Source organism: Cyanistes caeruleus, chromosome 1 (assembly GCF_971803275.1).
Source record: "Cyanistes caeruleus chromosome 1, bCyaCae1.hap1.1, whole genome shotgun sequence".
Lineage (NCBI taxonomy): Eukaryota > Metazoa > Chordata > Aves > Passeriformes > Paridae > Cyanistes > Cyanistes caeruleus.
In genome coordinates, this window is record NC_141701.1 from 13,519,342 (window position 1) to 13,542,763 (window position 23,422).

Sequence of the window (23,422 nt, forward strand, 5' to 3'; positions counted from 1 at the left end):
TGCCAAGGGCACTGGCTTCTTCCCACTCCTGCTGCCCACTGGGTTTGGGTCAGAGACACTCACTGCATGTCTGTCCTGAGGGAGCTGATGAGGAGTGTCCAGAATTCAAAGCAGTTTGGATTTGGGACAGCCCAGCTCAGGTGCTGATCCAAATAGATTGATGGTTTCAGGTGTAACCTGGGAATGAGTTTTAACTATCTTTTATTCTCTTAATCTCACTGTTTTTTAATACATGGTGTGGAACTTGCCCTGCTAGTAAATGTATCTGTAAATTTGGCTGTAACTATAGCATCTGTGTTGATTCAGAGTTCATAAGTATTGGAGAGTTTGCTCTATTTGTAACCTGTACCAGTAGTCAGTCTATTTCCAGGCTTTAAAAACACATTATTTCCATTCCATTTTTCTAATTTAGATTTCTGATCACAGGATTATTTTGTCCTTTATTCTGCAAGATTATGTTGCCATGGCTACTTGTTAGAATTGGTACAGCTACTTCAGTAGAAGGGAAATTGGAGGAAACAGTAGTTCAAAAGAGCAATGGCATAAGTGAACAAAATGTGATGGGAACAAAGCTGTCCCAGTACAGCTGGCTTTCCAAGTCTGAAACAATTCCTCAAGCATCTCAGAAAAATAGTTGGTGAAGAAGGGATGGTAGCAGTATTTCTAGAATGTGCAGAAAGTCCTTTAACTACTTATCGTATAGAGTTTGTGAGCAGGCTGTAGAACACAGGTTTGCTCTCTTTGACATGGTGGGTGGAGGTGAGCCAGGTTCTTCTTTTAGCCTCTCCCAGCCCAACAGTGGTGTCACTACAACAGCTGAAGCTGGTGTGAAGTGGGCTTCACTCAGCTCAACTATGTTACCTCTCCAAACCTTAAACTGTCAAGCAGAGAAAAATACTTCAGCATAAGGTGTGCCTGTGCTGAGGGTCTTTGCCAGGACATCTGTTCTTAGTGCAATCAGGCAGAGCAGTGGACTGCAATGGCAGATTGGGAAAGAGTTAAGACTCAGAATAAATTGACTTGTTTTCACAGAGGCACAAAGTTGTAATGATGGGAAGGCACATCAGGGGAGTGGCAGCATTTGGTACAAGCCTTGAGGAGTGTCACTGCGAGCAAGGAGGCAGTTTGAAGATGTTCAAGGTGAGACATGGCTGATTTGGGCTAGAGAAGTCTGTGAGAAACTACAAAGTATGTAGAAAGCATGGAGTGCTACTTGTCATTCATGCTACATGTTGGAAGGTGTGTTGTGAGCCTCCTTCATGCTCTTCAATAAGTGTGTCAGCTGCTATTTTGCAGGACCAGGAAAGCTGCTCTATGAGACCATACTCTGTGCTTTAAAAGACGGTTAATTGTTCAGCTGTCTTTACCGTGCACATCTGGGAGAGAGGATTAATTGAAGTTATGACATCCAGCATCTTGCAACATCTCAGAGTCCAGCAATACTGAGTAATGAACTAGGACACAAAAGTTGGCTTGTGGGGGAAGTTGGGGAAAGATAGAATTGGTTTGTTCATCATCTAATTAGCAATCAAAACATAATTTTTTTCCAGAACGTAAGTTAATAAACTTGCTTAAGAAAGGTTTAATCAGCTGTGAATAGTTTATCAGATTGCTTCAACACTAGATACTGCCTTGCTGTTAGGTTGTTTGTTCTTTAACATAAATTCAATTAAGGGACATAATTTCCACATAATTCTTTGGCAGATATGGATTTCTGAGTGCTACTACTGTACACTTCTGTTACAGTCTGGCTTTAATTTTGTCTGTCTAGAGCTTGAACTACTGAACTGGTTACGGCTTTGTTGCACATATGCTAAGGGCACAGCAAAATAGGTCACTGCCAAAGCAGCACATCTGTATTGCACTGTTGGGTAAAATGGAGTTTTTAATTGTAAGGAAATGAGCCAGAAAAGTAGATGTGGAAAAACTGTCTCTGATTAGAAATGATTAGCACACAGCACACTCCTTCTAAAAATGATATGCAGGTTTTTGCTGAACTGTTGGAAGTTGTGCTTGTTGGCGGAGCTCTAGAAGTCATCAGAACAAAAGCTGTGGCTGTTTATTCCTCTCTGCTCTGGGGTATTTCCTTCTGAATATGACGTGTATTTCAACAGTGAGGCAGCTTCAAGGCAGCACATGGGTGAGTAATGTGTGTTTGTGAAACTATGTGAACAGCTTTTGTTCACTTTAATGGCAGAATAAAAATTAGTAAATTCCTGGTATGGTGTGGCTACCTGAGAAACAGAATTTTTTTCCAAGTGTCAGAAAGCTAGAAATATATCATAGCATAAAAATAAATTGTAAAAAGCTAACATCAGAATATAAATTCTTTTTTTGGCAAAGGAGACACAACTTACCTGATTTCCTTCAACAGATGACATGACCCCTTGGGAATATTTATCAGCCTCGTGTGCCCTTTCAGCAAAGTGGGCCCATTAGTTAAGCTTTATGTTCCATTTGCCATAAGCATATGCAGCTGGTGCAGTACCTATATTGGCTTTTAACATAATCAACAAGTTGTGAGAGAGCATGGAAACCTACACCATGGAAATAACATATCTCCACTTTAGTCAGAATTATTTCAAGAATAGATATTTCCAGGTTGATTTACTATACTGATAGATATTTAAACTTCCATTGGCTCTGATTCTGCGAGGGGAGCAAGAGACAGCTGTGTGAAGATGCTGGAGAGGTTCAGAGTTATCCAGCACATATCTTATGAAGCTGCTTAAGCTAATAGTTTTAACTCAACCAGTGAAAGTTTAATCTGTTTATCCTGAGCTTTGGGCTTTAGTCTCCATGAAACAGCCTGGAAAGACAAAGCTAGCAGAGGGATTGGCAGGATTGTCATGGGAGATGTGATTTCCCTTATAGCAGGCAGCTTCCCTTTGGTCTTACTCTTCCCAGGTAGAAGTCTTTTCTTGCTGATGTGAAGCCAAAGGAGGTACTTAAGTATTGGCTGCTCAGAAGGAATAAGGTGAGCAGGATTTGCCTTCAATACTTGTTGCTTGATTTCTTTATGAGTTTTTTTATTGGACTTATTTTGTCTGGTTTGGAGAATTCTTATTTGGGTTTTTCATTTGTTTGTGTGGGGTTTTTTTTTGGGTTTTTGTTTATTCGGTTGGGTTTTTTTTTGTGGAGGATGCTGTGAACAGAAAAAAAAGTTTCCAAATTACCATTGTTTTCCAAAGATCACATTATTTTTGGTAACTACCTGTCCCTTTTAAACTACTTGTCCTGGTGCCCAGTCTCCTCCTCCATCAGTGATGGGTGGCTGGGATGGAGAAGTGTCTGCAGAGACCCGGCAGGGTTCCTACTACATAAATATATACTTGGGCAGAGAGAGACAGACCATAAGGTGTATTTATATACATACTTCTGTAATGAGCAGTCCCATCAACAGGTATTCCTTGTTTGGTGCTTGACCTTCATATGTGCTTAGGGCCAGCATGACAACTTTAGGCTGCTGGGGCTTTGCCAGGTCTGGAGAGGCTGAGCTGACGCCTGTTACCTATTGGGTCTCCCTGCTTTTGGCATGTCATGGTGGGCTGTTGTAGTTCAACACTGGAGAGGTTGTGGAGTCTCCCTCACTGGAGATGCTCAGGAACAGTCCAGGTGTTACCCTGCTCTAGGGAGGTTCTGCTTAAGGAGGGAGGTTGGACAAGATACCCCACCCATGGTCCCTTCCAGCCTTAACTGTTCTGTGATTCTTACTCTGTATCTCACTGCTGGGAAGACTTTTCCAGAGCTGGGGATATGGCTGTTTGTGAGCTCTGTCCTACTAAAGTCAGAAAGATGTGCTTACACAAGAGAAGGGAAGCAAGCTTCAAGCTGGAAGGACTTAGATGATGACAACAGACTTTTCATTAAAGCTCCAGTTGTTATTACTGTGTTTTTCCCAAATTAAATTCTTCTAGATTTTAGAAGCTTGGGTAAATGGCCAGTCAAACAGTTAACATAATCCAAATTTTTGAAGTCCTGAGCACAATAGTGAGGAGTGATACAAGCAACACTTAAACTGATTAAAGACCTAAAGGTGCTGCAGATGTCTCATCTAATAAGCTTGAAGCCACTGTTGCTTTCATGGCTTTTGTAACCCTTTTCTTTGCAGGAATAGTGGTTGGGTTGCAGGCTGATGCTCTTGGGATGTTTGCAAGACACGGCTCTCATCTAGCTCTGGGGAGGAAATCTCTATTCCTGCCTTCAAAGAGGTAAAAAACCTCATGGTAACTTCAGTCTTTATGTTTTTGAAATGCTGGAGAGGTGTCAGGCCAAAAAATCCATAAAAGCAAATAACATTTAAATACAGGAAGAATGGAAGTGAAAGCAGCTAGTTTGAAGAAGCTCCCTGTTGTTCAGTGAACGGCTGTCTGTATAAATAAGCCAGACCTAGGTGATGTGTGAGGACAGGTCATAAAGAAAGCATTGCAGTAACAGACCAGTGGAATTTCCACTTTACACATTAAAATCAACCCTGAAAGTCTCCATTAAGGAGAGTCATAAATTTAAGTTCTAAGAGATGGCATATGAACTATCCCTGAAACTGAAAATGATCATCTGACAGTTTTATGTTTCCCTTTCATTCTGTTATATCTATTTTAATAAACATGTGGGATAGATTATCAAAAGAGCAGCACTTTTTTTTAATGAAGTCTTGGGGAAATAGTGAGTCTGAGTATATTATAAATTTCACCAAATAAAAACAAACTGAAATTGATTCTCGCCTTTGCCTGTGTTCTGACTGCCTTTCTAGGATCATTCTGTGTTGATCTTGTTTTATATATGTATTGAGCTTTTCTGCTAGGCATACTGTGAAATGTTAGTATGTAATGCTTGAGTTTTCCTTCAAATACTGCCAGAGCTTTTTGCCTATGTGCATAAACAGTATTAAGACCTTAGAGAGGTTTCAGGGTTCACTCTCTTTACAAAAGACTGGGGAACAAATACCTTTTGGTTTTTGAGGGAGGAGAGGAAGGGCTAACTTGAAAACACACAGATTTCTGTGGGAATTTTTATGATGTTTCAATGTGAGATGGCATTTTATACCTTAATCAAATTTCTTTCAAAAGGCTGATTTGAACTTGCACTTAAAACCTTTTATAAGTAGAATTTTCTGTGTGGAAGAGCAGAGAATTACCCAATGTACCATCTCCTCATAGAAAATTTTTGCAGTCACATCATCATTATCATCACATTTATCACAGGAAATTCTCATAGCCAGAAAGTTTTGACCAACTCAGTGTAGTATTTTGTTCCCATTTTGTTAAAATACAGTTAGTTTCATTAGGTGCAGGTATTTACTCAGTTCTCTGGAAAATTTAGATATGCTGTTCTTCTTAATCAGTTCGTTCTGTTACTTTTCTATCAATATGCACACTGTAAGAAGTGGATAAGGATGTATATTTGGTATGAGTCAAGACAAATACACTTCCAGTAGAGAAGTCACAAGTGATACATTATATGAATTCCTGTAAGACATTTACATTTGATCTTTTCAGTTAGTCATATTTCTGGGGGAATGCTTCCTTGTTTCTCTGAAACTCACTGGAAACCTTGAATATAGGAGGAAATGAGGAAGAGACTTTTCTCATCTATAAAACTTGCATAAAATAGTTATTTTATGTGTAATTTTAACATCTTCTCAGTGCAGCTGTAAATTAAGTTGACCTCACCACCTTTTTAGCTTTTTCTGCATTAAAGACTTCATGTAGAAATCTGTATGTGAAAGAATTAAGTCCATGAAACCATAAAGGCTGGGAAATTATTTCTATAATAAATATATTATTTAGTTTGTTTATTTTCTTTTTGCTTTCTTTCCGTTCACTACTGCATTGGCTGATGTTGGTTTAGGAATGCCTTCAAGTGTAGCTGTTAAATTCCAGAGCTCTGGTGTGGCACAGCTATAAATGTGGGCACAGCTATAAATGTCTATCAGCAGTTTTACACAAGGTGTAGGTGGGCACACACAGCTTGCATGCGTGTTGTACCTGTGTTTGCTCATATCCAAGACAGAATTTGGTTGTTGTCAGTGCAATGTAGACTAAGTTTAGCTGTTCTTTGAAAACATAAATAAATAGTCTTGATTATACTTGCACTGAAGGAGTCTCAGGGTTGATTGATTTTCTGAAATGCTTTACATAAGGCTGCACCTGCAGTTTTGGTTTTTTCAGGGTCTGTATTTCCCACCCAGACCCTGCTGTCCCTGTCTGGTTGTCTGTGGCCGTGCCTCTGGTGCTAAGATGGTGATGGCCAGGCTGGTGGGGACAGCCTGCCCTCTGCTAGACTGCCAGGAAGGGGAGTGAACATGGAGCAGGAGGTGGGAGAGTGAAAGCCACCTTGTCTTCAAGCTGCCATGATTTTCCCCATTAATTTCCATGGGATGAGGATATTTTTTAGCAACAATAATGACATAAATCACTGATGGGGAAAAAATATGCCAATACGGCTTTATCTTTTTCCCAATCCCTACTGTATTAATTCCTCTTTAAAACAGCATGGGCAGCTCTTTGGTCCTGACTGGGTGACTCTCTTGGCTGTCCTTCTGCTCCAGGCTGTCCATGGAGTCTCTGTTACCGTGGTGCTTTCCTGTGCTCAGCAAACCTGGCTCCATCCTCTGCCTCCCCAGCCCTGTCAGGCTGTCCCTCCTCCCTTCCCACTCCTTCAAAGAGCGATGAGCAAAAGCTTTGTAAAACACGTGTGGCAGCAGTTCAGTCATTTTGTGCAATAATAATTGATTAAACAATTGTTGTTTCTTTATTTACAGTTCTGTGCTAATCGCAAAGGTTGAATAGCTCTGCACAGTCACATACGTGCTTAAGCTGTCGGTAGTTGTATCAAATTAGAAAGTATCAAAATGTTTCTTCTACAAACCTCCCTGCTTTCTCTTGAATTCCAGGGTGACAGATACTGTCACTGGTGCGAGGATGTTTCAGGTCTTTCTTGTTCAGAGCTCAGCCCTGACCTCTTCAAGAGCAGAAACACACTAAAAATAATGTTTCACTGGAGCAGAAAGTGGTCACTGTTTGTGGAGACAACAAAACTGTAGTTTCGGGTGGAGGCTGGTTTATGAAATAATGATTTTTGGGACTTTTTTCTTTCCAAAAAGCTGTACCCAGCAGAGATTTGACCCCTTTCCATTTGAACAGGAGGTTTGTAAGTGCCCTCATGCCCTCTCTATAGAACTGTCCGTGCATAAATGATTTTCCAGGAGAAATTTGAGTTTGTAACTGCCTTGGTGCCATTGCAGTATAGAGTTACAGACTGAGACAGACATCAGAGGTATTCTGGGTCTGTGGGGTACACCAAGCCCAAAGTCTCTGCATGTCTTATGCCTGACCCAACACCACGATGCTTCTCTCTCCACTGGGTTTTCTGGGTATCATTTGCCTTCTTTCTGACTTGCAGCGTTTATGATGCGAGGCAACACCAGAAAAAATTTGATGCTTATCAGCCTGATTATGCAGGAAAACCTGCAGTTGTAGCTGAACAAGTAATTGCATAATCAAAACCTTGGCTTGCTGACTTTGTGTGTCTGAACTCCAGCAGATCCCTGCTGGGGATGAGCAGGGGTTCTGGGCAGGCTCCATCAGCTGCTGATGGCTACCTGGCTAACAGCCAGAGCCCATGGTTTTCCTTGTCTCTAAAGAGGTGCGAACCTCAGATGGTTTCTGACCACAGTTTAAGAGTGATTGAAAAGTGACAGAATTGGTATCATCACAAGAAAGTTGAAACTGCAAGTCTGTATTTTGTGCCTGAGGTCTCAGGGGAATTTGGGTTAGCTCAGAAGCCCTGAGATCTCCAGGCCTGGAATGAAACACAATTACCTTATGAGTTTGTTTTTGGTTTTTTTTTCTTTTAAATATAGGCGTCATTAGAAAACATGGGGAGTTGAAGCTAAGTCATAATGTTAAACCTGTAATCATAGCTCTGGAGGGTGCTGCAAAGAAATCTTATAGTGTTACGTGAAGAGTACCCAGTTAAAATATATAGTAAGTGATTCTGAAAAGTCACGTGAGACACAGCTCTGCCATAATAATGCCATGTGTTTTGAGTGTTACTTACTTTGTAAATGATAGAATAACAAAAAGTAAGTCTGATTCAACAGCACTTCAGCCGCAATGCCCCTGGCATTGACTCCTTTGGGGATGAGTTCTAGTGGAAGGACCTCTGTGGTACAGCTTGAGCCCTCTGAATAGCCCTGCTGAAGGACACTTCTGTGTGAGTCACAGTGGCCAAGGAGGCTGGAGAAAAGAGGGCCTGTTAGTCTGCTTGCTCTGGGGATGGGAGTGCTTTAAGAGTCACAGAACTGCTTAGGTTAGAAAAGACTCTAAAGATCATTGAGTCCAACTGTTGACCCAGCAATGCCAAATTCACCACTAAACTATCCCTACATTCCACATCCGCACATCTTTAAATATGTTCAGGGAAATGTGTTCACCACTTGCCTGGGCAGCCTGTTCCAGTGCTCAATACCCCCTTTCTGTGAAGGAATTTTTCATACTATCCAATCTTAACCTCTCCTGGCACAACCTCAAGCCAGCTCTTCTTGTCCTGTTACTTGGGATAAGAGATTGTCCCCCATCTTGCTGAAAACTCCTTTCAGGGAGTTGTAGAGAGAAGTAAGGTCTCTCTTGAGCCTCCTTTTCTCCAGGCTAAATACCCCCAGCTCCCTCAGTCGCTCATCATAAGACTCCTACTCCAGACCCTTTCCCAGCTCCTTTGCCTTTCTTTGAACGTGTTTCTGTCCCAGAGCCACCTTCCACCATGTCCCTGTGTAGTACAGTAGGTGTGAAGGGGAGGGAGCCTGGCAGGCGCTGTCAGCCCCCTCAGACCAGCTTTCCTTCCTGCCTCCTGCTGTGGCTGGATCCATGGTTTTTATGCACAGGTACTTCCTGAAAGTAAGGGAGGCCCTGCAAAGAGAAATACTCCACTTTGTAGGCTGGAGCAGGGTGGACAGGCAGCAAGGCCTGGCAGAATGCCCTGACCTGCTCTGCAGTTCAGTAGGCTGAAGTTTAGTGTATATAGTTTCCTCTGTCCATGTCCTGATCCTGTAACTGCATAGAGGAGGATGACATATAATATAATACAATATAATATAATGTCTTTCATGTTGATTTCATTAAGGCTAAGTTTGGGTAAGGCTACGCAAGAAGAAGAGCCATGACTTTGTTTTCTTTCTCCTGTGGGCACGCGAGTGCTGATTGTACTATATAAAGCTGCTTGCTGTCGAGCCTGTTCCCGTTCAAGGTGAGGAGAAAAAGTGTTCATGTTTTTATTATCATCCATCCCTCCCTCCCTCCCTCCCTCCCTATGCTGCACCAAAACAAAGCAAATGGTAGCAGTGGCCAAGGAGAGAAGCAGTGTTTTGCAGAACATAGCTTTTTCTGTAAGGAAAAACATTTAACTTCTTTTTAAAGAGTGGCAATTTTGAATATAGAAATTAAACTCAAATTTACACAGTTGAGATTTCCATGAGCACTTCACACAAGTATTCTCAAAGTGCAGTGTTTTGAAGTAATGACATTTGCTAGGAAGAGTGTTTGGGGAAATGGGACAAGCCTTGTTTGTACCCTTCCCCGTGTGATGCCAGCCTGTGCCAGCCAGTGCTGCGGCCAGCTCTGAACAGATGGGCCTTTGTGTCCCCTGCACAGACATCCCTCTTCTTTCTGAGGGAATGGGCAAAATAGCTTCTGACCAGCACAACCAGCTGTTTGCAGCTTGTTGGGCAGCAGAAGAGAGACAAGTGGCTCCTCTGTGTCCCTGTTAAAATGCTGCCACAGAGTGAGCTGTGGAGCAGGCAGTGAAACAGCTTAAGTCTTTACAAGCCAAAGTTTAATATCGGCTGTGAGGTACTTCAGCTGTGTCACAAGACTCCCCAGCTTGCTCTGCAGGAGCTTTCTGCTCTGGTTGGAGGCTTGGAGCTGCTTTGCTGCCCTAGTGTTCTGAGTGGTGCAGAGGTGCATTAGTACCCAGCAAAGCCGCTGCTGGTTGTTTCTTTCCTTGGCAACTTAAATCTTCAAGTGTTTAGTGGGAATGCCTCTTGTGGGCACAATTTAAAACTTACAAAAGCCAGTAACAACGTCTGCCATTGTTACTTCAGAAGCTGTGTCCTTGTGAAATTTCGGAGGAGATCTGGAATGATGTAGAGTCTAATTCTGCCCTTTTCATTTATATGATGCTTTACACTGATATTAAAGTGCTTGGTATTTTGACTATTCTTAAGTAAACTCAGACTTGAGTTACTTTGCTTGGTCCAAGAATTATTCACCATTCTTCTGAGTATGGTGTAGCTTGTAGCACCTTTTACCATCAGCAGCAGAGATGTGGGGTGTATGGGACTGTAGTTCCAGCTTTGCCAATGTTGTTTGCATGGCTCCTTTGGCTTTGTCTCAAGAATGCATCAGAGGAAGAGTAGGAAGAGGAAGATGCTTAAAAGCTATCCAGAACACCGCTCAAATGCTGCACAGGTTGGGATCCCCGCTGCCTGTCCTTGCCACTCAGCCTGGCACTTTGTAAGCTGCTGAAGTTAATGGGGCTGAGCCTCTGTAGCCAAGTGTTCAGTGCTCCCATCACCAGGGAAAATGCTTTTCACACCCTACCTGTCATGTAGGGAGCGTGGTCTGATTTCTGTGCACACTAGTTGTGCTCCAGTTCCTCCTAACTCAGTTAACGATGTGGAGCCAGGCCTGGCATGTGGGCAGCCATGAAGCTGGATCCTACAGAAAATGTTTACATCACCTCCAAATGCCTGTCTTTTTATTTGCAGCAGTGGTGATGGACTGTGAGAGGTGGGCCTGAGCATCTGGCTCCCAGGGTAGGCAGTATTATTAATGTCCAGTAGCGCTAATTAAAAGCTGAGTGCTGGAAAAGCTTTGTGCTGGAGCCAAAGTCCATTCTTTGTTCCTTTAGCCCCCTCATGCTGATCCTTCTTTGCTTCTCTGTTGTTTAGGGCTGGGCTGACCTTCAGCAAATAAAGCCAAGTGAAACCTGTCTTTTTAGGCCTGGTGTGGCACGTTTGCTTTTGGGTCATGGTTTTTATTGTTCATGCTGTAGAGGTAACAACAGATCTTGATGCCTTTGGTGTGTGGGGTCCTGGCATGGTCTTCCCTCTGGAAGCAGAGGATCTGGGGCAGAGGATCATTGAGCCAGCACAGTGTGAGGCTGGATTGTGGCTGGGATGCTATCCTCATGCACTGATTTTCTAAATCCTGTGGGGCAGGAGGGAAAATGCCCCACTGCTACTGTCCCTGTACCACAGCTGCCCAAGAAGTCTGTCATCTGGGTAGTTTCAGTCCTTGTTGGGCAGCTAGACTGCAACCCAGGCTTCTGGGTAGACTTTAATTTGAGGGTTAATGTCTGGAATATAGCCTTTGCTCTTAAAGGAATATTAAGTAGTTGTTTTAGGCTTTTGGTTGAAAGGGTAAATCATTCTCCCTTTTCCTCTTTTTTATTATTCCTTTTATTTACAAAATAAATATCTTATAAATTGTTTGTGTCTTTGAGTGTTGCCTTTGTACTGTAATTTTTTACTCATTGTATAGCGACCTTTGCCACCCCCAAATTCTTAATTTCTAATTCTGAGCATTAGAGGTAATAGGCAGAGAAAGGTGCTTGTGATTTTGGTTTTGTTATCCCCTTTCCCAGGTATGTTCAGACCTTTAGAGAGGATTCTTCTTACTTTAGGCATTTAGACTATGCTGAGCATCTCTTCTCTCAGGATCACCAGCAGAGAGAAACAGACTGAGTGATTTTTGGGAGATGCCATTCTCCTTCCTCATTTACTACATGGATACTTGCTTGGCTTCCAGTTTTACATAAAGCTATGTGACATACACTCCCTCCCTTACAGTGTGTTTCAAGCTTTTCATTTGCAACCCAAGGACAGTTCTGTATCTCTCAGTTCTCATTCAGTTACATGGTTCTCCAGAACTGGAATTTTGTGTAAGGCAGGATATAGTCCAAGGAGCAGAAAGTGCTATTATAATAACTTTGTTACAATAATCATGCAAGAAGATCCCAATATATACTGTTTGAGAATATTAGCATGTAATTGTGTTGTGTGCTGGCCTTGACAAGAGCCTTGCATGAGCAAAGCCCATCCCTGTGTCGCAATGCATCTCTCTGTGGTTGCACTGAATTGTGGTGATGCTGTGCCAGAAGCAGATTATTTAAATTTACATGGGTTAAATGTATGCTCCAGAAAAGATGTCATCTCAAGTGCTTCCTTTCTCCATGATGGAGTTTACAGAGCAGACTGGAAAGCAGTTGTGTCTACAGAAGGGAGTCGTGGAGCTTAGCACAAGACAGAAGTGCTGAGGCTGGAGGAAGAGCCCAGCAAGATGGTTTTGTCACTGAAGCCAGTGTGTTGTGAAACCACAGCTGAGCTGATCAGAACTTTCCTGCCATCCTCCTGGCCTTGGCAGCTCATTCCCGCTCTTCCACCTGAGCTCTGCCAACTGCATCCCCGTGGCCATGCTGTGTGTTGTGTGTTCGAGGTCCCCAGGCTGGCTCTCTGGGAGGCAGCAAGCCATGAGAAGCTTGACCCTCAAGGGAGGTCCTTTTTGAGGGACAGCTCGTATTTAAGTTCCATGTAAAGCTGTTGTGAAACTGCACCAATCATGCCAAGGCTTGTCTTGTTGCTGTCAACATGCAGTGGATGAAATCTGGCCCCGGTGAAACCAACTTCAAATACTCATTGATGGAGCAGGGCCAGGATCTCTCTTAATGTTGCAAGTTGTGCCACAGTTGAAAAAAAAGCCACCTTTTCTCTTCTTTTGAAGCGCTAGACTTCTGAGTGATAATCTTGAATTTTCAGTGTTAATTGTGTCACCTACAAGTTAAAGTGTGCTTCTCACCTGCTTTGTATTCTGCATATCCCAGCTTTTATATAACCTTTTATTTCTGTACAAAGGATGGATATAAATCTTTTATACAGAATGTCTCCTGGATTGTGTGGGAAATTCTGCAGAAGTTAAAAGTACCTATCCTGAACAAAGGCTGGGTTGATTTGACAGCAAGAGCAATGACCTTACAGTTGAAGTCCCAGGTCCTTCCATGGGCAAGAAGAGAGAGAGCTGAGCCTTGTGCCAAGGAGCAAAGCACAAACTCAGCTGAGCCTCTGGAGCTGGGCACGTTTAACTGTTAATTTGCATCAACACAGGAAGGGAGACTGAAGTGCAGCAGCTTTACTTGTATAAACCTTGCTTAGAGAAAAAATACATCTTATTCATGAATGGATTTCTGTCCAGTGTCCCCTAGTTTCATGTTCTTGCTAGCCATACATAGAGACGTCTTAAAAACTTCAAATGCACCGTGTTCCTGGGCATGCTAAATTTGGTCCACACTGTGCAGCTGGACACGCTTTAAGTGTGGGAATCCTATGATTTGTTTTTAGTGTTTTCATGGATCTCAGTTCTGGATGACTTGTCCTGTGCCATACTCAGTCAAGCTGTATTTACTGTGCCTGGAGGCTATTGAAATAAATTGACTTTTCTACCCATTTCATAGCTGTTTGAGTTGTTTTTTGAGGTCTGCAGCCTTTCCAAATGCTCTAGTTTATTTATGTAAGGCTTTTTTACAACGCTATTTCTTTCTGTATTCAGTCCCTGTTGTATTAGTAACAAATTTGATTTTTAAAACTTGTTGCTTCTCACTTCTTTTGTTTCTGCCTTCTTATTTCTGAGTTTTGGTGACTCCAGCATGAATGTTTTGGTTCTTTGTACCTTCACCAGCAGTTTGTTCCACTGCATGCTCTTCCAATTTACTAAATCTGGCAACACTATCCAGAATACCAGCTGTTTGAATATTTAAAGATTTCCTTTCTTGAAAAAATATTTAAAAAAAAAAAAATCAGGAAACACCCTCAGATTTGTAAGAAGCTTATCTTTAGTAGCTAAATTAGAAAATTGTGAAGGTTCCAAAGATCTGCCAAAAAAACCCACAAAAAAATCCCCAAAAACCAAAACAAACCAACAAAAAAAATCAACCAAACAAACAAACAAACCACAGAAAATAAGTGGAATTAGTAAGTTTGGAAAGCTCTGAAATGTTCTTGAGAACTTGACTCCTTGGATTGTGCAAAAGGATGGTGACCCTTAAATTTGGTTGTCAGACTGACTGCTTTGCATTTTTTTATTCAGGAGTTACAATTCATTCCTTAGCACAAGGCTGCTTTCCAGGTCCTTGGCATGGCTCTTCCAGAAGATTGGGTGCTGCAGTGTGGAAATATAATTTTATATGATCCAACAACTTTAAGTGTACTGATCTAGTGTGAGTTAATGCACATGTGAGAACTTGGGGTGTTGGTTACACTGCATTTAAAACTTCTCAAATGGTTGTCACTGTGGCACTGATCTCCTGCCACCCCCAGCTGTGTGTTCCTGACTCTTCTTCACATGGTTCAGGCCTTTATCTGAAAATCTAGGGGCCTGGCTCAGATAATTAAACCAGCAATAGTTTGGGTCTGTTGCACTGGCCATGCAGACCTGGACTGTCCCTTATACTTGTTTTTGCAATCAGGCAGGGAGTTGGTTCACACAGCTGAACATGAGGAGTGTTTGCGTTTCATCAACAGGATGAAGTGATTCCCTGCCTGAATATCTTTCAGGAAACCTGCTATAGTTTTTCACCCAGTGTATTGTCATCAGCCCAGCAGAGAGGGTGACAAACATCAGTTTGTGAATAGAACCAAGAATTTGGCATGGCACTTCTTGAACCTGGTGGAGAAATCACTATTACATGCTGACTGGTTTCAGTTTTCAGGAGAGAATGTTTTTTGAGGAGTTCCTAAATGCAGTGGTTTTGGAGGCAGCAGCCTTCTTCACATCCTTACACATTGTTCTTATTTGTGGGATTTTTATTTCCCCTTAACTGCTATGTTTTAGCATAATATCAGTTTAAAGTTTCAGATTCCGTGAAAGTATAAGAACTATTTTGTCTGAATCGGTGATTATCTCTTTTTTGGAGGGTTATTTGATTTAACATGAACATGACTAAAAAGCACTAAAATGGGGAGGCCATGGAAACCCTTGGTGTGAATAGCCCAGGTGACTTCTCTCCAAACTCACAGTTTGGGCACTGCAATACCTCACATGTCCCTTTTCATGCTGTTTTATAGTGGGTTTTGAGAAACATGCACAAAAGCTTACCCTTTGGAAGAGGACTGAACTTCATCAGCCTTTTACTGATGCTTTGTGTGAAGACATGGTCAGCAGTGAAGGCTGGGGATCAACATGACTACCAGAGTTCCTGGGTTCAGATTACCTTTCCAATATCCCTTAGCAGTGCCCTAGTCCAGTGCCCACAAGGAAGTACACATACAGTGGAGGCAGTCAGAAAACCTTCAGGGAGTTTTGCCTGTAGAGCAGATGAATAGTGGCACTGTGTCAGTTTATCTTAACAACTGATATGGTAAAATCACTTGGTTTTCACCTCCTTTCTTTGTCCTTTCCTTCTCTCCTGGGTTGCTGTTGAGAACTGCCAGTGTCCCTTTTGTTCAGAGATGCTGTGGGGTGATGGCAGTGCCACGTGGCACAAGGTGAAGGTAGAGGAGCCAACTATATAACTCTGCTTGATGCACCCATTATGTTTTTTCCTTTCTTTTATTTTTTTCTGTATATGAACATCAAATCTTACACACTGCATCTCTGCATGTACTCCTGTAGTTGTTCTTGCTCTTTCAAGCTCTTTTACATGGCTCTGCAGGTTAATTTTTCTAGACCTCACAAGGTCCCTCATCTCTTCTTCTCCTTTTACTTCTTTCTTTCTTATATTTTTCCCTTTACACTATCACCAAGGTACCTAAGCAGCAATTTTCAATAAAAATACTTGAATCTTTGCTTTCCTGAAGTTGCAGCCTTCCTGTGATTTGGGCTGATGGAGGTCTCTGTTTTTCCTGGAAGGGGTAAACACAGGCCTCAGCTTTAGTGGAGGTAAAGCCAGGTCTAGCTGCACATTTCTCACCTCCTTGGAAAGAATAAATTAGCTATTGAAAGTTCTGTGGTTCAGAGCCTGTCAGTTTTGCACAGGACAGAGGAGGTGGGAGGGTTTCGTGTCTTCCTTGCAACAACAAAGGCAGCAGGAAGTGCAAAATATGAGGTTGATTCAATTTTTTTTTTTTACTTTATGTTGAAATTAAGCATGCTGAATCTGGAAAAGAGCTAAAATATTACTCTGGCTTAGGCAATTTTGGCAAAGTGTGAGCCCTCTTTACACCAGTAATAGTCCTTGAGGAGCAGGTTGGATGTCAGATAGTATGGTTTCATGTGTCATAGCATTTTGAACATTTTAAATTTGGGGTGAGCAAACTTAGCTAAGAAATGCTAATAAATGTGTTCAATATTTTAAGTCTTTGTAAGTACTGATGTTTACTTCTGCTGCTAAGGCTACAAATCTCCTGAAATGGAGTTGTAGGTGGAGAGGTGGTAAATGTATCCTTCATACAAAGATGCATTTCTGTTAAAGTAAAAAAGCACATCTCCAAATCCAATAAAAATTAGGATGGAAAGTCATCTGTCATCCCAGGGATCTGCCACAGCAGTGAAGCTAACAGCCCTCACTTCACTTCAGGATTTCTGATGATGTAGCTTGAAAATACCATTCTTAATTTCCATGACAGAAGAATACAAAGTTTCACATATGTTTCCAATTCACACATAAAAATAGATAAATGGAAAATTTTACCATCTATTAAAGTTTCAAAGGAAGTAGTTATGTTTAGTTAATTAGCTTTGCTGTTTCAATATCTACAATCCATCCTTTACTGGCATGTAGATTTAGTAAAGAATCCATTACAGAAATGATAGCCCAGGGGGACTGTGTCTGTCCTGTAAACCCTTTTAGCTGATGGGTATTATGAATGTATGTGAAATGTCAGCTTTGTTCAAATGCAGGAATAAAGAATGCTTTTGTAATGTGCCTTTTTTTTTTTCATCTGGTGCTTGATCAGAGGTTTTGGCTTCACAAACCAAAGGAGTAGAGAGAGTGAAGAGGAAATAGGGTAGAAAGCAAAGAGGAACCAAAGCATTTGCAAATCTTTGGCTGATTCTTGGAGAATTTGGTGGTGAGGGCGTGTGGTCAGCTTAACACACAATGTTGTCGTCTTCATGTGGTCTGTCTGCACCTGGAATATAGACTACACAGATGTATTCTACAAAGTGAACCTTCATCCATGTCAACAAGGAGCCCAACAATTCTCTGTTTGCCTTTTCTCTCTGCCTTTGTGTCTTCTGGGTCACCATTCCTTGTATGTTTTTTTCTGGTTCCTGCTCCTGTGTGTCACCTGGTGGAGCGTCGTCACTGCCGCAAGCCCTCATCACCTCTTCCCCACTCAGACGTGATTACACAGCCACAGGAGCGTGGGGAAGCTGCTTGCACAAAGGCACTGGAGCTCTTGGCCTCGGGATCTTTACTCAGAGGTTAAACTGCTTCAAACACCTGTTATTTTGGCCCTGCAATTTAAGTTATGAATCTTCTTGCTATTTCTGTTCTATGTTTGCTTCACAGTAAATACATACTTATCTCTGCCTTTCACAAACCTACAGAAAGTGCAATTTATGGATCCAGTCTGTGTTTAATGATTGGGTCTTTTACAGGCTGGCTGAGAAAACTGTCCTCTTATTCACAGCAATGGTATTTTTCTTCCCCCAAGTGTCTCAGCTGCTGAAAAAAATGGGGGGAATGCCTTCATTAAAGCAGCATATGACAAAGTCATTATTGATTGAAGGCTGAAGTTGTACATACAGGTGTTTGTGCATTTCTGTGCATAATTTAATGTCTTTGAAGCTGAGCAACAGAATTTTTCCCACTTTTAAGATCAGCAGTCACTTTCCAAAATGTCCAGTTTTAATGGGACTAAAGTACATTGGGGAAGAACAAATAATGAAAAATGAAAACAAGAAATAAAGTCTGCAGAAGTGGTTCTGGCAAAGCCTTGCATCCACTGTGTTTTTAATAATGAAATGATTCTTTCTTAAATGACAAGGGAACAAATATTATAGTTCATTTCAGTGAAAATTTTAAATATGGCTAGTTTTAATGTAGTTTATTTGCTATAAGAGTTGTTTTTTTATTGCATCATTAGTAGAAGATCAATTAGATTCCTTTGAACGTGCTATGTCTGTAGGAGATTAAAAATGAAAGAGACCATATGTGTTTTCTTGAGTCTCCATCACATACTGGAACCTAATCCAAAGCCTTCTTAAATTGCTAAGTAGAAAGGAATCTTTTCATTGACTTCAGGTTTCTTTGGACAAGTCTTCATAAGAAAAATTCACTTGGACCATTTAATTCTTGTTACAAATATGCAAATGTAAGTACTATATGGAATTGGATTTATGCCTGCACATTCTAAAACATTTTGGTTGTTGTTTAAATAATTAGAGACAAATGAGATTTTACATGTGTCAAATGTATGTTCTTCGGGTCGGTACCTTTACTGGTGAATAGGATTTGGTACATTTTTTTGTGGCTGCCTAATAAACTGTTGGAATGGGACACCCCATTTCCTTGGCAGGTTCAGTGCTCTGAATTTTAACTGAAAGATCTATTGAGACTGTCCCCTTATTTCCCTTATCTTAAACTGAAGCAAGTTTTGAACAGTTGCAAACTTCCTCTATTTACTCAAGAGAAGGCTGTTTGAAAATAGCCCATCTCTATGTGGGACCTATAAGAGTATTATCATTTCAATCACTTATGGTGGCCTGGAGAATACTAATAGCAGGGCCAGTTTGATTGATTTTGTCAGTACTATTTTACTACTTGAAGTCACAGAGGCTTATTTAGAGCTGTAGGGGAATTAAAAGAAAAATGTTCTGCCTTGCAATAGTTTTCAGTGCTTCTGGTAGATGCAAAGTGTTTTGTTGACCCCCCAGCAGACAGACCAGAGATGTATATTGTCTTGATCTTGTTATTGTGAAGGTATGAGATTACCTCTGAGAGGAGGAGAGCTAGAGAGAAAATTAGTCTTGGGGCTTACTCAGAGTCATTTATATTTGTCAGTACGGTGTTGCCTTGGGGATTTTTTTTGCACTTGTTAAAAATAAAGACAAACCTCAGGGGGGTGGGGAGTCTGGACAGCATCTCATCAGGGTGTGGGAACAGCGTGGGCATTTGTCTCCTTGTGACGTCCTGTTTCCCCAAGTTATCACAGCAAGCCTTTACTCTTTTTCCAGCCAGGCTTCACGAGTCCCTCCTCTCACCATGCCCTCCCATCTTTAACTCTTTCTCTTCCTGCCGTGGCTGGGAAGGAGGAGTGCTTGACTGCTGCGTGCAAGGATATTTTTGCCACTGTTCCTTGTGGAGCTGGATGATGGAGGTTGAGGAATTTACCTGGTGTGAACACAGAAAACGGTGGCTGGGTCAGGCCACTTCCAGAGTGTGGGTCGCTGGGAGAAGAGAGATCTGCAACTTTGCTGGCTGTTGGAATCACTTCTTTCTATAGGGACAGAGCTGGTGAACATCCCTGGAGTGCCTCAGTAGGTGAGCTGAGTCAGCTTCACCCCTGGCCTGCAATGGGGTGGTGAGCACACCTCCAGCTCCTGGAATACTCTGAAGGATTTGGATTGGCAATGTGTGGGAAGCACACAGGACTGCTGCTCACGAGCAAGCTACTTTCCAAAGCTGAGGTGAGGACATCCTCATCTTGCAGCTCCCTCTGGGCTGGGACCACCCTTAGATATGTAATTTGATCCTGTGCATGTCCATAAACACCCACACAGATATGGCTGGATCCCTGCCACTCCAGCATTCTCTGTTATACTGGCCAGTAACCTGGTATTTAGGGGTATTGTGGTTTAATCTCAGCCAGCAACTCATCCCCACACATCCCTTATTTATCCCTATGGGATGGGGGAGAGAATCAGAAGAGTAAAAGTGAGTAAACTCATGGGTTGAGAAAAAGACAGTTTAATAGGTAAAGCAAAAGCCACACATACAAACAAAGCAAAACAAAACAGATTAATTCACCCCTTCTCATGGACAGACAGGTGTTCCTTCATGCCAAGGAAAGCAGGTCTCCATCACGCATAGTAGTGACTTGGGAAGACAAATGCCATCACTCTGAATGTTTCCCCCTTCGTCCTTCTCACCCTGTCTCTATATACTGGGTGTGATGCTACATGGTACAGAATGTCCCTTGGGTTGGTTTGGGTCAGCTGTCCTGGCTGTGTCCCCTCCCAACTCCTTGTGCACCCCCAGCCCCTTCATGAGGGGCACAAAAGGCCTTGACACTGTGTAAACACTGCTCAGCAATGACAAAAACATCTCTGTGTCATCAACACTGTTTTCATCACAAACCTAAAGCACAGCACTCACAGCTCCTTCAGAGAAAATTAGCTATCCCAGCTAAAACCACCATGGTAGGGAATGTATAAAAATCTGCCTGAGTGTGAGGTGCTGTTCCTTCCCTTCATGTCCTGTTCTGGATGCAGGCATTGCACTGCAGCCACTGCACGTCATAGCCACTGCTGGCCTAACCCCCATGAGTTTGTTTGAAGTTTTTTTAAGCCCTGGAATACCCGAAGCTATGCCTGCAGCTTCCAGCAAGCAAATGTAGAAGAAGAAATACTTTTCTTTGAAACTGTCGAGCTGATAATTTCACAGCATGATCATTAGTTCTCTGGCAGGAAAAAATGGTGAATAGTTGTTGTTTTCTCTGTCATTTCTATCATCAAACACATTTCTTTGAACATGTTCTGATATCCTCAGTCTACTGATATGTCTGGAAACTGGCACTTAAAGCCATTCTTTCAATCCTCACTGCCTTTTCTTGTTTTTCTTTAGCCTTCTTGAAATGGGGTGACCAGCAGAGAAGGCTGTGTTGGAGATGTGAGTGAATTGTCAATGTATTTCTCTTTCTTGCAGTCCCCATGTCTGATGTTCCTTGAGGTAATGTTAATCTCATCAGTGATGCCTTTTGGGAGTATCCTGATGACTGTCCAGGTTGGTTTAACCAAACCTTGGAACACTTCTTGTCTGGCATGGGACTGGGAGACAGATAGAATCTCCACAAAGAACTGAAACCCCAGAGTCCTCAGCAGAGTGAAAGCAGAGGGATTAAGGCTGATGGGTGAATTTAACTGTTTTGTGAAGAATTGCTGCCAGCTCTGTTTGATAGACAGGCTACAAATAATACATTTTTTCACTTCAACCCTGGAATAACTTCAGTGGCCATGGCATAAGACACCTGGGGAGGTTTTATCAGTATTCTTTGACTCCCTGATGTACTTCAAGTGTCAGTGATTCCCCAACTCAGCCCTTTTGCCTCTGACCAGATCCTTAAACTTTGACATAGATACTTTCCCTGGTTATGTGGCAGCACATTTGTCCTTCAACAGTATTTGAACACCTAAACTACACCAAGAAGGATCTGCTCCTGAATTTGTTGAGTTGCATGGCGTAATTTGACTTTCTATGTCTGAATTTTTTGAGGGACAAGGATGGAGTTGGATCTGAGATGAGGTGACGTCCTTCAGCAGACAAAAGGAAACGCTCTGTGCTGGAGGTCATGTTGTGAGGGCTGCTGGCTGTTATAACCTTGCATCTGATTTCCAGCTACAATACCAAGTCCAGTGGCTTTAAGTGTTTGCTTCAAACCTCCAGTAACTTAAGTTTTTTAATTAATTAATTAATTAATCTAACTGGGGGGAGTTGAAGGGGAGAAGCAGGACAGTCTCTACGGAGGCCCAGGTAAACATGCTGTTTAACTGGAACAGGATTTTTTCCTTGTCTCTGGATCCTCAATGTCATCCAAGCCAAGAGTGATACAAATAATTAATTTTAGTAATTAGAATATTTATGCTGTATCTATTTATCTGCTGACAAAGAGAAATGTACCAGATGTCACAGCATATAGCTGCATGTCAATATATTTTGATAATTCAGTGCTCAGATAACTTTCTTTAGAAAAAAAGTTATAAATTTAAGATTTAACTTTATTTAAAAAAAAAATGCAAACTAGGATAAAAAATGTTATGTTTATTTAAATCAAGGCTTCCCACTGCCTTCATTGCACCAGCCAGCCTCTTCCCATCTTTTCAGCCAGTTGAGTGTAATAATCTTTAAGCTTGTGAACAAGCTGTACTTCTTATTTGTTTGCAAGCTCTCACTGGCCCATACTGGTTTGTTTTGTAACATCACTTAATTAATGAGTAAACCCTTTGGAGAGTCTCACTAGCTTATCCATTGACAAATGTCTGACCCTGTTTAACAGCACAGCCTGCCCTGGTTGGGTCATGGTGCATGGTGAAATCTGGGCTGTCAGCCTCCAAATAGAGGGGGAAGTGTCCCTTCTTCAGAGTGTCCATACTCTAAATAAACAATGCCAGTGAGGCAGAGCAGGAAGGGGAACTAAAACAGTATGTGCTAACATACTGCGTGTTAGCTCCACAATTTTTATTTTTTATTTTTAAATCCTCATTTTATGGTTTTTGCCCTTGAAGTAACAGACATGGGGAGCCCACGTAGCAGCCAGTGCTCCAGCTGCAGCTTTTACTGGAGCAGGTAAGGCTGCAGATGGTGCAGTGCCTGCAAACTGTGAGGCAGCCACCCTTCTTCTCTTTGTGTGTGCAGCACATCTCTGCTTGCAGTGCCTGGGACTTTGCAGAAGAACCAGATACTTCCTTTTCTGTTCAAGGCATGTGAGTTTATTACTGGGCAGACGGAATGCTAGTGATGGAATTATTTCTGGTTTATTTTTTTCTCCCCCCTTTTCCCTTTCTTGTGATTTCAAAGTAATGGTTTGAAAATTGCATCTCCTTGAAACAACCCTTTTCCTTATAGCAATGCTATTGAGAAAAACTTGAAAATAAGCACTCAAATCCTTGCTCCCAGACTTTCTGTAGTTGCAGCAGGTAAATATACTCTTTAGATGTGTCTTAGGCACTGTGTAAAGTAGAACTCACAGCTCCATTCCACTTACATTTCTGTCTACACTAATCCATCTAATCTTGCTTTTATTCACAACTGGCAATCAGTTTTTTCTTCGTGGGAGTTCTACTGTGTGGGTGATCATGACTGTTCTGGGAGGGTCTGTCAAAATAAAGGTGTTTGGGTGTTCTGAGGATGGTGCTTTTCCTCAGCCTCATTCCCGAAGACTTGTGAGGAAGCATGCAAAGCCTGGTTGAGCAGAGGACTTGGACTAAAAGGTTCTTGAGTTTCTGATGGGAAATAGTGCTGATTTGGCTGTCCAAGAAAACAAAGACTTTCACCCCAAAAACATTCACCCTGGACTGATATGGTTGAGTCTTTAGATTTTTCCCCTTTAGTGTACTGCAGACTTGTTGTTCCCTAACCCGGTATGTATCCCTGTTCAGTTCCTGGTGCACCAGCAGCCTTGGCAGCATTTGGTGGTTTGTTCATGAAATTGAAAACACAAAACTTCCTAAGGCCTTTCACTGGTGTTTGAAATTCAGTTCACGTCAGTAGT

At 41.9% G+C, this 23,422-nt stretch overlaps 1 protein-coding gene and 1 long non-coding RNA gene across 2 annotated transcripts in view; both read left to right on the forward strand.

The window, feature by feature from the left end:
- SNTB1 (syntrophin beta 1) overlaps window positions 1–23,422 on the forward strand; it is a 112,475-nt gene that overhangs the window by 6,074 nt on the left and 82,979 nt on the right. The gene's annotated exons all lie outside the window — the stretch shown is intronic.
- Window positions 1,033–4,713, forward strand: LOC147655316 (uncharacterized). The gene is made up of 4 exons (XR_015284043.1): window positions 1,033–1,140; window positions 1,986–2,144; window positions 2,908–2,977; window positions 4,112–4,713. It is a non-coding gene; the product is annotated as an uncharacterized LOC147655316 (long non-coding RNA).